This window comes from Thamnophis sirtalis, unplaced genomic scaffold, assembly GCF_051295495.1.
Source record: "Thamnophis sirtalis isolate CommonGarterSnake01/CBP01778 unplaced genomic scaffold, rThaSir2_p1.2 scaffold_8, whole genome shotgun sequence".
NCBI lineage: Eukaryota > Metazoa > Chordata > Lepidosauria > Squamata > Natricidae > Thamnophis > Thamnophis sirtalis.
This window is the reverse complement of record NW_028261388.1, coordinates 65,152,806-65,167,431: the sequence shown is the minus strand read 5'-3', so window position 1 is coordinate 65,167,431 and position 14,626 is coordinate 65,152,806. Positions and strand designations below refer to the sequence as shown.

Genomic DNA, 14,626 nt, shown 5'->3' with positions numbered 1-14,626 from the left:
TTAGCGGGAGGGAAGCACAGCAGCCACTCGGTTTTATCTGGATTGAGTACAAGCTTGTTAACCCTCATCCAGTCTCTAACAGCCTCAAGGCCCTGGCTCATCACGTCCATCGCTTCATTGAGTTGGCACGGGGCGGACAGATACAGCTGTGTATCGTCCGCATACTGGTGGTATTTTATCCCATGCCGTCGAATGATCTCACCCAGCGGTTTCATGTAGATATTAAAAAGAAGGGGGGACAGGACCAAACCCTGCGGCATCCCATACGTTAGGGGCCTAGGGGTCGATCTCTGCCCTCCGACTAACACCGACTGCGACCTGTCCGAGAGGTAAGAGGAGAACCACCGTAAGACAGTGCCTCCCACCCCCACCTCCCGCAGTCGTCGCAGAAGGATACCATGGTCGATGGTATCGAAAGCCGCAGAGAGGTCAAGGAGGCATGACCGCCATCCCTGGCTCTCCAGAGATCATCGGTCAATGCGACCAAAGCGGTTTCCGTGCTGTAGCCAGGCCTGAAGCCTGACTGGAATGGATCTAGATAACTGGTTTCCTCCAAGGACCACTGGAGCTGAAAGGCCACCACCTTCTCAACAACCTTCCCCACAAAGGGGAGGTTGGAGACTGGACGATAGTTGTTTAGGACGGCTGGATCCAAAGATGGTTTCTTCAGGAGGGGTCTCACCATCGCCGCCTTTAATGCGGGGGGAAAGACCTCCTCCCGAAGGGAGGCGGCAACAACCGCCTGGATCCAGCCCCATGTCACCTCCCTGCTGTTGACAACCAGCCAGGAGGGGCACGGGTCCAGTACACATGTGGAGGCACCCACAGCTCTCATGGCTTAGCTGATTGGACTATTAGAGCTGTTAAGACACACCTCCTCTGCTAATCGTCTCCAGCTTTTTGACGAAGTGACAGACTTGATGTGTTTGATGGAGTGCTGCTCCTTGAAGTCAAGACCAGATGGGTCGGGGTGGATGCTATCTTCACTGTAAGAGAAGGAGTGTATCAGGTAAGACCAACACCCCTTCTCCATACTTTGTGGAGATAGCATCCAGGAATGGGACATACCAGAGCTGGCAGTCCTACGGGTGGGTAGCAATCTGGTCCTGAGTCCCCGGCTCTACATGTACCTACCAAAGGCCACATCAGCCAAAGTGAATACATCCAACTTGTAATGCCGGATGAAAGGGGACAGAGAGAACCATGTTGCTGTTCTACAGACTTCTTCGATCAAAGTCTGCATAGCCCACGCTGCTGTGGTGGCTGCACTCCTGGTATAGTGGGCAGTTACCTGCCTGGGTAAAGGTAGAGATTGGGTCTCGTAGGTTTTCGCAATACACACCCAAATCCACTGGCCTACCATGGAAGATGAGACCTTCCTGCCAAGAGTGGAAATTGGAAGGACACAAACAATGATTCAGTTTTCCTGAAGGAGGAAGTCCTCTTTAGATAAATGCAGAGAGCCCTCCACACTTCCAACATGTGCCACTTTCTTTCCAGCGCATGGGCCGGATTTGAACAAAGGATAGGCAGAATTAATTCTTGAGCCCTGTGAAACCATGAATTCACCTTTGGAAAAAAGGTAGGGTCAAATCTCAAAATCACCCTGTCCGAATGAAACATACAAAGGTCCTTCCTCACAGAAAGGGCCGCCAACTCCGAAATCCTCCTGGCCGACATAACAGCCACAAGAAATGCCACTTTAAAGGTAAGAACCTGCAGGCCAGCCAATCTTAAAGGCTCAAAGGGGGCTCCAGTGAGAGACTGCAAGATCTTGGATACGTCCCAGATTGGGTATAGGTGCACCACTGGAGGTCTCAAATTGGTCACATCCCTTATGAATCTGCGCACAGTGGGATGCTGAGCTAGCAACTGCAAAGTCCCACAAGTCGATATGGATGATAGAGCTGCCTCCTGATGGTATTTGGTGAAAAACCTGGAGACACTATTGACTATAGCACCATTGGGGTGCTATTGACACCCCAATGGGCTCAATACCTGATTTGGTGCACCAGTCCCAAAAGCCACATGGCATCATAGATGCGATTGTTGGAGGGTGTCCTCAAGGCCTGAACTGTCTGAATTACCCTCAAGGAAAAATGGTCCCTACTCACAGCACACTGCTCAAGTGCCAAGCAGTCAGATAGAGCCACTGAAGCTGCGGATGGATCAATGTATTACTGAAACCTGGCTGGGCCACGAGGGAGGAGTCCCCCTCTCAGAAATGTGCCCAGAAGGATTTCAGGTGCTCCACCAGCCACGACACCAGTGAAGGGGTGGAGTCGCAGTTATTATCCGGGAGTCACTAACCCCTCGCAGGATCCCTGCTCCAGAGAATGTCGGGTGTGAGTCCCTCCTTGTGAAGTTGGACTTAGGGGTGGGCTTGTTTCTGACGTACCTACCTCCCAGCTGCGTCACAACAGCCCTGCCTGTGCTCCTAGAGTCAGTAGCCGGATTGGCGGTTGAGTTCCCCAGACTTATAGTACTGGGGGATTTCAACCTGCCATCTCTTGGCGAACGCTCAGATGGGGCCCAGGAGTTCATGGATTACATGACAACCATGGACTTGACCCAGGTAATTCAGGGTCTGACTCATGTGACGGGACACACGCTTGTCCTTGTGTTTCTCTCGGAGCAGTGGAAACATGATCTGGAACTAAAGGGGATTAAGATCTCGCCCTTGTCATGGTCAGATCACTTCCTGCTGAGGCTTGATTTTCGGAAGCTACTCCCCCACTGCAGGGAGGTGGAGCCGATTAAATGGTTCCGCCCCAGGCGCCTGATGGACCCACTGGGATTTCAGACGGAGCCTGGGGAAATACCTGACTCCCTTGCCCACAATCCGACTGAGTCCTTGGTCGCTGCCTGGAATACAGCGGCGGCTGGGGCACTAGATTGGATTGTGGTTTTGCGGCCTCTCCACGGCAGTGGATCCAGGAGGGCACCTTGGTCTACCAAGGAACTCCGGGAGATGAAGCGCCAAAAGAGACGCCTAGAGCGACACTGGAGGGCTAGTAACACCGAATCCAACCGAACACTACTAAGAGCCTTTATTAGGACTTATTTAGTGGTGATACGGGCGGCAAAATGTGCTCATTTTTCCGCTCTTATTGCGTCCGCAGAATCTCGCCCGGCCGCCCTGTTTAGGATAACCCGCTCCCTCCTTACAGGGAAGAGCTGAGGAATTTGTTCAGTTTCTGTCGGACAAAGTCACTCAGATTCGGACGGACCTGGACTCCACTTGGACAGTGCCAGCAGAGATGCCGAGGGAGGGTCTTGAGCAAATTTTGTGGAGTGAGTTTCAGCTTGTCACTCCTGAGGAAGTGGACAAGGCCATGGGAGCGATGAATGCCGCCACCTGTCTACTGGACCCGTGTCCCTCCTGGTTGGTTTCAACCAGCAGGGAGGTGACACAAGGCTGGATCCAGAGGATTGTAAATACTTCTCTTCTGGAGCGGTCTTTCCCGCAACCTTTGAAGGAGGCGGTGGTGGCTTCTTCTCCTTAAGAAGCCTTCTCTGGACCCAGCTGCCCTTAAAAACTACCGTCCAGTCTCCAACCTCCCATTTTTAGGGAAGGTTGTTGAGAAGGTGGTGGCCTCCCAACTCCGGCGGACCTTGGATGAAACGGATTATCTAGATCCCTTTCAGTCTGGTTTCAGACCTGGTTACTGCACCGAAACCGCTTTGGTCGCACTGACCGATGATCTCTGGCGAGCCAGGGATAGAGGACATTCCTCTATCCTGGTGTTTCGTCACCTCTCAGCAGCCTTCAATACCATCGAACATGGTATCCTGCGGCGGCTGGAAGAAGTGGGAGTGGGAGGCACCGTTTTATGGTGGTTCTCCTCTTACCTCTCTGGCAGGTCACAGTCGGTGTTGGTCAGAGGACAGAGGCACTCCAAATGGTCACTCATGCCCTCGCCACCTCAAGACTCGACTACTGTAACGCGCTCTACATGGGGCTGCCCTTGAAAAGTGTTCGGAGACTACAATTGGTCCAGAATTCAGCCGCGCAAGCGATATTGAGTGTACCTAGATACACCCATGTTACACCTATCCTCCATGAGCTGCACTGGCTCCCTATTGGTCTCCGAACATGCTTCAAGGTGCTGGTTATCACCTTTAAAGCCTACATGGCTTAGGACCTGGATATCTCCCTGACCGCCTCCTGCCATATACCTCCCAGCGTCCAATAACATCTCACAGGGTGGGCCTTCTCCAGGTGCCGTCGACTACACAATGTCGTCTGGCGGCTCCTCGGGGGAGAGCCTTCTCTGTAGCTGCTCCGGCCCTATGGAACGATCTACCCCCTAAGATCCGGATCCTCCCCACTCTCTCGGCCTTCCGAAAGTCTATTAAGACCTGGCTGTTCCGGCAGGCCTGGGGCTGCTGATCTTTGATTGAACTTCAGCCCCACCAAGATTGAGTGCATGTTGTGTTCTTTTAATTCGTTTTATCTTGTATTTTAAATTTCTTTTAATATTTTTAAATTGTTTTTATGTAAGCCGCCTGGAGTCCTTCGGGATTGGGGGCATACAAATCCATTAAAACCTTAAACCTTAAGCAGTCAGATAGAGCCACTGAAGCTCCAGATGGATCAAGGCCCCTTGACTGAGTGATATTCTGCTCTGCAGAATCCTCCATGGCTGACATGTTGACCAAGTTGGCGAACCATGGTCTTCTGGGCCAGTGGGGAGCTAGAAGGATGACCTCCACCTTCTCTGCCAACACCTTCCTGATCACCCTTGGAATAAGGGTAAGAGGAGGGAAGGCATACAACAACCCTGGGGGCCACTGACTGCGGAGCATATTGATCCCTTCCACTCCTGGTGCTGCAAACCTGCCGAAAAACCTGAGTACCTATTTGTTTTCTGGGGTGGCAAACAGATCCATGACTGGGAGTCTGAATCGTTCTGTCACCTCTCGAAACAGGGAGGGATGTAGATGTCACTCCACTTGGTCGATGGAGGCCCTGCTCAGCCAGTCTGTTTGCACATTTGGCACTCTGGAAATATGCTTCGCCCTGATTGATAGAAGGTATCTCTCTGCCCAGAGGCCCATCTGCTTGGTCTCCCACATGAAGGACTTGGACCTGGTGCCTCCCTGGTGATTGATATGGGCCTTGGTGGCCACGTTGTCTGTTGGTATTAGAATATAGTTGCCTGAAACAATCTCTCTGAACTGTCTGAGGGCCAGATGTACCGCCCTGAGCTCTAGCCAGTTTATGTTGTGGCTCCGATCAGCCAGGGTCCACTGCCCTTGAGCCATCAGGGACTTTAGATGCCCCCCACAATCGAACAGGCTGGTGTCCGTTGTGACTGTCAGATGGTCTGGCTTCCTGAAAAGTCAGCCCTTGGCTAAGGCCCTGGACCACCACCATCTGATGGACCGGATCACCATTGGTGGGACACTGACCCTGGTTGGTGAGTTGCTCCTGATAGACTTTTGATAAAGCAGGAGAAACTACTGTAGTTCCCTAGCGTACAGGCATGCCCAAGGAATGATGGAGAGACCGGACACCGTCTTGCCCAGAAGCTGCGGTAGAAGGACCAGTGGCACTGGTCCGCTCCCTCTGGATGCAAGTTGCCAAGTCTCTGAGGCTGGTCCATCTCTCCTGTGAGAGATGCACCTTGCACTCCACAGTGTCTATGATGGCTCCCAAGGGGATCAGATGGGTTGTCAGGAACAGATGGCTTTTGTCTATGTTTATGGGCAACCCGTGTTGCGGGAGTACCTGGGTGGTGACCTGCAAATCCTTCTTCGCCTGGAGGTTGGATCAAGATATCATCCAGGTAGCACTCCAGACGCATGGGAAGAGCCCGAAGATGCACTGCCACCGCCACCAGTACTTTTGTAATCGCCCTTGGCGCTGAGGACAGGCCAAAAGGCAGGGCCCTGTATTAGAAGTGGTGGCCGGCATACTGGAAGTGGAGATATTTCTGATGTGATGGTAGAATGGGAACGTGCAGATCTGTCAAATTTTTTTAAAAAGTTTTTAAAAAATTTTATTTTCTTATATATAGTTACAGGTATACCATTCACAATTATTTTTTCTTATTTATTTTTTTATCACTTTTACATATTTGTGTTTCCATATCAAAAGTTAAAATATACATTCTGGGTTGTTTTTCTTACCATCCCATACAACTATTTTACATTATCACCACCCTATTTTTTCTTTTCTTTTCACCCTCCTTTCTCTACTTTCTTCCTTCCTCCTCTCCTTTTCCTAATTCCCTTACCTCTCCCCTACTCCTCTCTTCCTCTTCCCCTCCTACCCTCTCTCCTTCTCTTTCTATCCCTTCCCTCCTTCCTCTCCTTTCCTCTTTCTTCCTTCTCTCCACTTTCTTCTCTTCTCCTATTCTCTTCTATTCCTTTTCTGTTGTTGTGGTTATCTCTTTTCAACTCTGAACTCGTCTATTTTTGGGATGGTATTCCCACAAACCCTGTTATAATTTTATACTTATCCTTTCCTATTCCCTTTTCTCCATTTTCATATCCTAACTATTTTTTCCTTTATATCTCATTCTTGAACATATACTTATATATTAATACTTTCTTTTCTTCCCCCCCTTCTCCCCTCTCCTATCCATTTAATAGTGTCTTTTTTTAAAAAAAAGGTTTTATTTCTTTTAAAAAACACAAATATTTCATCATTCGTCAATCATTAAAACATTGAAGTACAATTTTTTTTGTATGCCCCTCCCTCCCTCCCTCCACCCCCAACCCCCCTCCTCCTCCCCCCCGACTTCCCAGAACCCGTACACGGTATGGATTTTTAACTAACACGAACTAAAATCTATTGAGGAAAAAGAAATAAAGAAATTAATGACATTCTACATTGACCTTAGCTTCTTCTTACTGAACTAACTTTAAACAGTTTAAATCATTTCTGATCTATAATATGTAGCATCGAGAGAACCACACCTCCAACATTTAGGCTGTACATTCGGATACATAGAAGCCAACTTTTTAGGATCTAAATGCCATCTATAGAACATCTTGTAAAAAATTTCTCTCAGATTCTGAGCTTGTGTAAATTTCACATTTCTTACCCAGATTCTTTCCCATGTATCCAACATTATTGGTTCTTCAATATTTTGAGCCCATTTTATCATACAATCTTTAACTAATTCTGTTTCCGAATCCATCTGTATTAATACATTATATATCCTCTTTATATGCATTAAGCTTTGATCTCTTATTTGTTTAAACAAGTTATCCTCAACTTGGATAAAACTAATTTTTTGATCTATTTTCCACCTAGCCTGTAATTGCCCATACTGGAACCATGTTTGAACTACCTTCTCCTCTTTTAATACCTCTAAAGATTTTAATTGTAATACCCCCCTTTCCGAGGTAAGAAGCTGTCTGTAAGTAATTCTGTCCTGTTTTTGTGCTATATTCATATTTTCAATTGCGTGTCTAGGAATTGCCCACATGGGTATCTTGTCATTTAATTTATATTAGTATTTTTTCCAAACCCGCAGTAAAGCATTTCTTAAAATATGACTTTTAAAATTCTTATCCAATTTTTTGTTGAATAACAGGTAAGCATGCCAACCAAATACCAGATCGTGTCCCTCAATATTCAATATTCTATCATTGCTTAAATGAGTCCAATCACTAATTACAGATAATGCCACTGCATCATAATATAGTTTTAAATTAGGTAGTTTCAATCCTCCTCTCTCACGTACATCTTGCATTATTTTCATCTTTACCCTCGGCTTCTTTCCTGCCCATACAAATTTGTTGATACCCTTCTGCCATTCTAAAAGGTTCGCATCTTTTTTAAGTATAGGTAACATTTGGAAAAGAAATAAAATTTTTGGTAAAATGTTTATTTTCACTGCCGCTATCCTACCCAGCAAAGATAAGTGCAATTTCTCCCATTTTTTCATCTCCGTCTGTATACTATGCCAAAGTGGTTCATAATTATGCTTATATAATTTTCCATTTGAAGTTAAAATGTTAACTCCAAGATATTTGACTTTTTTAACTACCTCACATCCTAGCATCACTCCTAATTCTTCCTTTTGTTTAATATTCATATTTATAGCTAATATTTTGGTTTTTCCTAAATTTATTTTAAAGCCAGACACTTGACCATATTGATTAATCGTATTCATTAAAACCATACTGGATTCCTGCGGTTGTTCCAATATTATGACCAAATCATCCGCAAAAGCGCAGACTCTATATTCTTGCTGCCTAATCTTGATCCCTTTTAAACCATCCAAGCCCCGTATTTTATTCAACAATACTTCCAAAGTTATAATAAACAATAATGGGGACAAAGGACAGCCCTGTCTTGTACCTTTTCCAATTTGAAAAGAGTCTGTTAAACTTCCATTGACTATGATTTGTGCTGTTTGCTGTTGGTATATTGCTTTAATTGATTGTAAAAAATTATCTCCTATCTGCATTTTTTGCAATATCTTCAGCAGAAATTGCCAGTTAACTTAATAGTGTCTTGACTGGGTTTATATATATATATCTCGCTTTCTTTTCTAGATTCCTTTCTCTAACCAATCATAAAATCTTCCCCATGTCTTGAAGTACACCGATTCCTCTTTATCCTTTATTCTCAGGGTTAACCTGTTTATCTCTGCATAATATTTTTTTTTATTATCTCTTCTTCTGTTGGTATCTTATCTGATTTCCAATTCTGTGCAAATACAATTCTTGCTGCCGTAGTTACATGTATAATCAAGTATATATCTACTTTTTTATATTTCTCTGGCAGGATACCCAGTAAGAATATCTCTGGCTTAGGCTCTATATTTTGCTGTAACATTTTCTCTAATCATGTTCTTATTTTAATCCAATAGTTCCTTGCTTCCGCACACATCCACCACATATGATAATATGAACCCGTACATTGTTGACATTTCCAACATTTCACTGATTTATTTTTAAACATCTATGCTAGCTTTTGGGGTGACATGTGTCATCTAGAAAACGTTTTGTATAAATTTTCTTTGTACACTGTTGACATAATTAATTTGTAATTCCTTTCCCATAATTGTTGCCATTTCTCTACCTCAGTCATATAACCAAAATTCTTTGCGCATACTATCATTGTATCCTTAACCATTTCTTCTTCTAATCTGATTTTAATAGATAACTGTATAATTTTAATAGATCTTTCTTCTATTCCCATAAGTATCTTATCCAGCTCTGAACTTCCCATGTTAAAACCATATTCCTTTTTGTTTTTTTCATATCTTGATTGTATTTGCAATTGGAAAAACCAAGTCATCTCAATCCCTTGTTCTTCTAACTGCTGTTTTTGTTTTAATTCCCTTTCTGTTAAAATATCTTTGTACCTAATAACATTCTGCATAGGACTAATACTTGAGTATGTCAACGCTTCCATTGTTGAAAGCTCAATCTCACTTTTTGCAGCTCTAATTACAAAAGCCCGTGTCAGAACAAAGTTGTTGGCCGGAATTGAACCTTCCACGATTTTTGTCCCTTGTTCTTTATCAACTTGGGAGACTGTATTTGCTAATTCGGAAAATCTTCAATTCGCACTTGCTGACTGGCCAGGTGAGATTTCTTGCCATGCACCCCCCAACCCTAGATTGGCTCTTTTGAAAACTGTTCCCTTGCAATGGCACACTCCATATTCCCCCCTCCCGCTTCCTCAAGCCATGACTATTTTTGCTGACGGAAGCAAAACCTATGGGGCTTGTGCCTGGCAGGAGAATGGTCGGTGGTGTACAAAAATTACCCCCCCCCCCGCAGACTTCCGCTCAGCGTGCGGAGCTTGCTGCCTCTATTTTGGCTTTTTCAACTTTTCCAAATACACCCTTTAACTTGATTTTGGATAGCCTCTATGTAACTCAGATTGTGAAATCAATTTATGAGGCCTATCTTTCTCCCTCATTGGAACCACAGTTACTCTCGCTCTTTTTATCTTTGCAGAAGCTAATTTCTGCCCGCACCCACTTTTTTCATGTTTCCCACATTCGAAGCCATCAGCCCTTCCCTGGGCCTCTCCAGGAGGGCAATGATGTTGCTGACGCTGCGGCATCAGCCCCCCCACCCCATGTCAATGTTTGTTCTGCTATCACACCTTGGGATAGCCACTCTTACTTTCATCAGAACAAGAAAGCGCTCATGAAACAATTTGGCATTACTGCAAATGAGGCTTCTGCTATTATTCAGCAGTGCCCTTCCTGTAGCCAACAAGCAAGCTCTCTCCCTATGGGAGTTAATCCCAGGGGGACAGAGTGTTGCCAGATTTGGCAAATGGATGTTACCCAATATCCTCCATTTGCCCCTTGGAAATATTTACATGTTTCCATTGACACGTATTCAGGCTACATTATGGCATCCCCCCAAAGGGGCGAAGCCACCAAACATGTTATTAATCATTGTATGGACCTTTGCATCGCTGGGACGCCCAAAAGAATTAAAAACAGACAATGGCCCCGCTTACACAAGTGCAGCCTTTGCTGCCTTTTGTAACCAATGGGGCATTGTACATAAATTTGGCATTCCTTATAATAGCCAGGGTCAGGCGTTGGCTGAGCGCGCCAACCAGACATTAAAACATACCCTGGACAGATATATTGGCAATAGGGGAAAAATGCCCCCTGGCCTCCCAGCAGTGCAAGACACGCTTAATCTCTGTCTTTATACCCTGAATTTCTTAAATCTTACCGGCAGCCCACCATCCTCAGCAGCGACTCGTCATTTCGCAGCTCCACCTACTGCAGACACACCCCCGTCCACCTGTCTACTATCGCTGTTTGCCTGACCTGACGTGGCGAGGACCTGCTGACCTGATTACCTGGGGAAGGGGCTACGCTGCAATCCAACTAAAAGACAAGGTTCTTTGGATCCCAGGACGGCACGTAAGACCATATTTGCCAAAACCACCTACACAACCACAGAAGCCGCCTGACCATGACCAACCAGCAGGAACCCCAGCTTGAGGCTGACTCTGTCTCTGACCTGGAAAACAGGGCAGAGCACCCTCCACCCTACACTCCCCCGACTGGCTGCCACGTGTTTCGCCGCAGGTCTTCCTACTTTCGAACATGGTGGGAGGAAGTTTCTAAGCCCGTGGACTGCAGAGCATTTTCATATCACATGATTATCTTTGCTTTATTGATGGTCATTTTGTTTTTGCTTATCTGGGCTGGGAAATGTGGGGCAGTTCCTGCTGGGGCAAAGGATGCCTCCACCCCACATCATCGGCCCAAACGCACAATGGATTGGCATGTAAATGAGTTTCATCTTCTTATACATAACCTTACCCGTATTAATAACCTGTCTAATTGCTGGGTTTGTACGCACGGCCCTTCCTCTAATGCACAGGGCTGGCCCATTCTAGTCTCTGGAACGTTAAACCTCACAGGCTGGAATGTTACTGTGTTATATGCTACAACAAGTGATCATGCACATACTATCTACGATTCTGCCCAGTATATCTTGACACATCGGGTTTTACCCCCTCTTGCTCCCATTTGCATTACATGGTGGAATGTTTTGCATGAAGGTTATGAAGCAGTAACCATTGGTGGTATCACCAAGCAAATTCCTCTGACCCGCTTTTCTGTCGGGGATTATCCCCACTGCAATGCTACTTTCAAAATTACAGAAACTGGCTACGATTGTTCACACTTATCATTACCTGAGCATTTTAAGTGTAGAAAAGAAGATAGTATAATCATAGATTTATTCTCTAACAAGAGAGGGATGGTTGCCTTTAACAGCATACAGGAACAAATCTGGGGCCATAATGGGCATTACTTGTATGGGTTACCACCTGGTCTGTACTGGCTTTGTGGTCATTGGGCTGGAAAGGTGTTGCCCCCTGTATGGAATGGTACTTGCACTATTGGAACTCTGGCACCTGCCGGAATCTCAGCACATCCCATGTCTCAACCCGATAGTGCCTGGGAGAAACAATTTGGGTGGGCCAGACAAAAGAAAGCAATCGATCCAGCCTTAGGTTATGATCCTGACAATACCTATCTGACAGAAGGTGAAAGATTTATTGCTATAGCCCTACCACTCTTGGGTGTCGCATGGAACGTTAAACAACTGCGTATTCTATCTGCTCAACTGGAAACTCTAGCTAACACCACGATATTTGGGCTACAAGCCCTGCAGGCCGAAGTGGACTCTTTAGCTGGAATATTAACTCAACATAGATTAGCTTTGGATTACTTGTTAAGCAAGGAAGGAGGCCTATGTGTTTGGTTGAATGCTACCTGTTGTCATTATTTGAACCAGTCCGGAAAAATTGAAACCAGTGTGGAAAAATTACATGATATTGTTCAAACAGTTAGACAAACATATAAGGCCTCGGATTCCTGGTGGGATTGGCTGACCTCTTGGTTACCCAATTTTAGCTGGTTGGGAAATGTTGCCAAGATCATTATAACCCTTGTTGCTTTGCTAATAATGCTGTGCTGCTGCATTCAGCTATGCAAAGGCCTTTTTTCCTCAGCTAGGAAGGACGCTCTTATCAACGAAACTAAATCCCTTCTGGACGCTGAGGACGAGCATGAGCTGGACAATAATTTGTTTGTAAAGGTGTTTGCTATAACCAGTGATGATGAAGAATCTGCATTTTGATATGTTTGCTTTCCTCCTTCTCATTTTAAAACAAAAATGAGGAGATGTTGAGATCCATTGCCAGTTCTGTGTATAGGGCGGCTATGGCTGTCTGGAGGCACAGGCCCAGAGATGGATGCTAACAAAAACATTCTTGTTAGCAATAAAAAGCATTATTATTATTGGATTATTTAGTCATGTGCCTTTTGATGTAATTTGTACACACCTTCTCTTTGTTTGGAACTAATAAAAAGAAGCCCCCGGGCATCGCTCGGAGCCAGCCAGTGAAGCTCATCCCAAGAGAGATTTGTCTGGTGTCTTTCTTCTCATTCGGCTACAAACATGAGCGGCCCATCAGAAGCGTGTAAAAGCCGCAAAAAACTGGAGACTGTTAGCAGAGGAGGCATGTTTTAACAGACTTAGTCCAATCAGCTAAGCAGATGAGTTTAACCATTCCTGGATCCACAAAGTATGGAGAATATCTATACTTTTATGTTAAAAGTTTCTGTAAAATGGGTCTGTTGTAGGAAAAAAAAAACAGTTCAATTTATCTTTTCTGTATTGAATGAGGTAACTCATCCTAAAAAATTAGAAGCTTTTAAAGTACTGATGAGTGGCATTCTAAAAACATTTTCAAATCTATGTACAGTTTTTAAATCAATTAGATTTGTTTTCTTAGAATTTTAATTTGTGAATTTATTTCTCTATTTCTATTTAATCTGTACGGCCATACTTTCTTGTAAGAAATTACTAATATTTACATACATACACTTCAAATATACTTACTAGTATATAATAATATAATTACTAGTTGGAAACAATTTTTTTAAAACATTACTAATTAAATTTATGACATTTTGGTTGGATCTTTTAAAACTTTATACTAAACATATTCAGTAAGGTTTATGAATAAGCTTTGTGCCCAAGCTTCTACTTCTGGAGAAATGGGATATAAATCAATCACCTTCATAGTCATCTCTAAATATGGTCCCTATTTATAATTAAGTGTGCTTTGAAGAGTTCTAATTTATCTTTTAAAGTTTTACTTTCCTTTTGTAAAATGACTGTCACTAATTTTTGCTATCTTGGCTTGCTTACTCATATGCTTCCTTAAAGAAATTTGGAAATTGGATTCTATTGGTCTACATCTATGTTTTTATTTTCTACACTCATGAACTAGTAAATGAATTCAAAATTAATTTTTAAATGTAGAATTTTTAAAAATCACACAAAAAAATGGGTGGGAGTAACAGAGAATACCACTCTGAAGAAATTTAGAATGTCAGTTATTTTGAAATAGTTTTAATACACATATTTCACCATTTTATTTTCCCTAAAACAAAATGTCAACACTGCCAGAAGAAATAGAAAGAAGGATGAAGTTAAAAAAACAGAATATCAAAAGCCTTCAAAAAAACTGGTGTTCATGGCAAAAGTGGGATAGGATCACGACAAAGTAAAGGATGAAGGCAATTAAGAATTCCACTTATGACAATTAGCAATAGAAATAGCAGTTAGACTTATATACCGCTTCATAGGGCTTTCAGCCCTCTCTAAGCGGTTTACAGAGTCAGCATATCGCCCCCACAGTCTGGGTCCTCATTTCACCCACCTCGGAAGGATGGAAGGCTAAGTCAACCTTGAGCCGGTGAGATTAGAACCGCTGAACTGCAGATAACAGTCAGCTGAAGTGGCCTGCAGTACTGCACCCTAACCACTGTGCCACCTCGGCTCTTAGATAAGACATTGAGAATAAAATCAGATATGACTGGTCTCTTTATTAACTAATGATTTTATGGCAATACATAATGGAATTCATGATCAAGTAACTGTGGTTCTTCTTGGTAGTACCAACGGACTACCATAGTTTTCTAAGTGCTACAAGCAATGGAAATCTCTAGTAAACCTGAACAAGCCTACTTTATTATTGACCTATGAATTCTACTTATCAGAAAACCAGCATCATTTAAATTTAAGAAACAAAATGTCGTCCAGTGTGTGCAACAAATTGCTGTTGGTCTAATTAGTGATTATGGTGATGAATCTT

General features: G+C 44.0%; 1 protein-coding gene across 7 annotated transcripts in view; it reads right to left on the bottom strand.

The window, feature by feature from the left end:
- DMD (dystrophin) overlaps positions 1–14,626 on the bottom strand; it is a 1,286,665-nt gene that overhangs the window by 50,128 nt on the left and 1,221,911 nt on the right. The window lies entirely within an intron of this gene.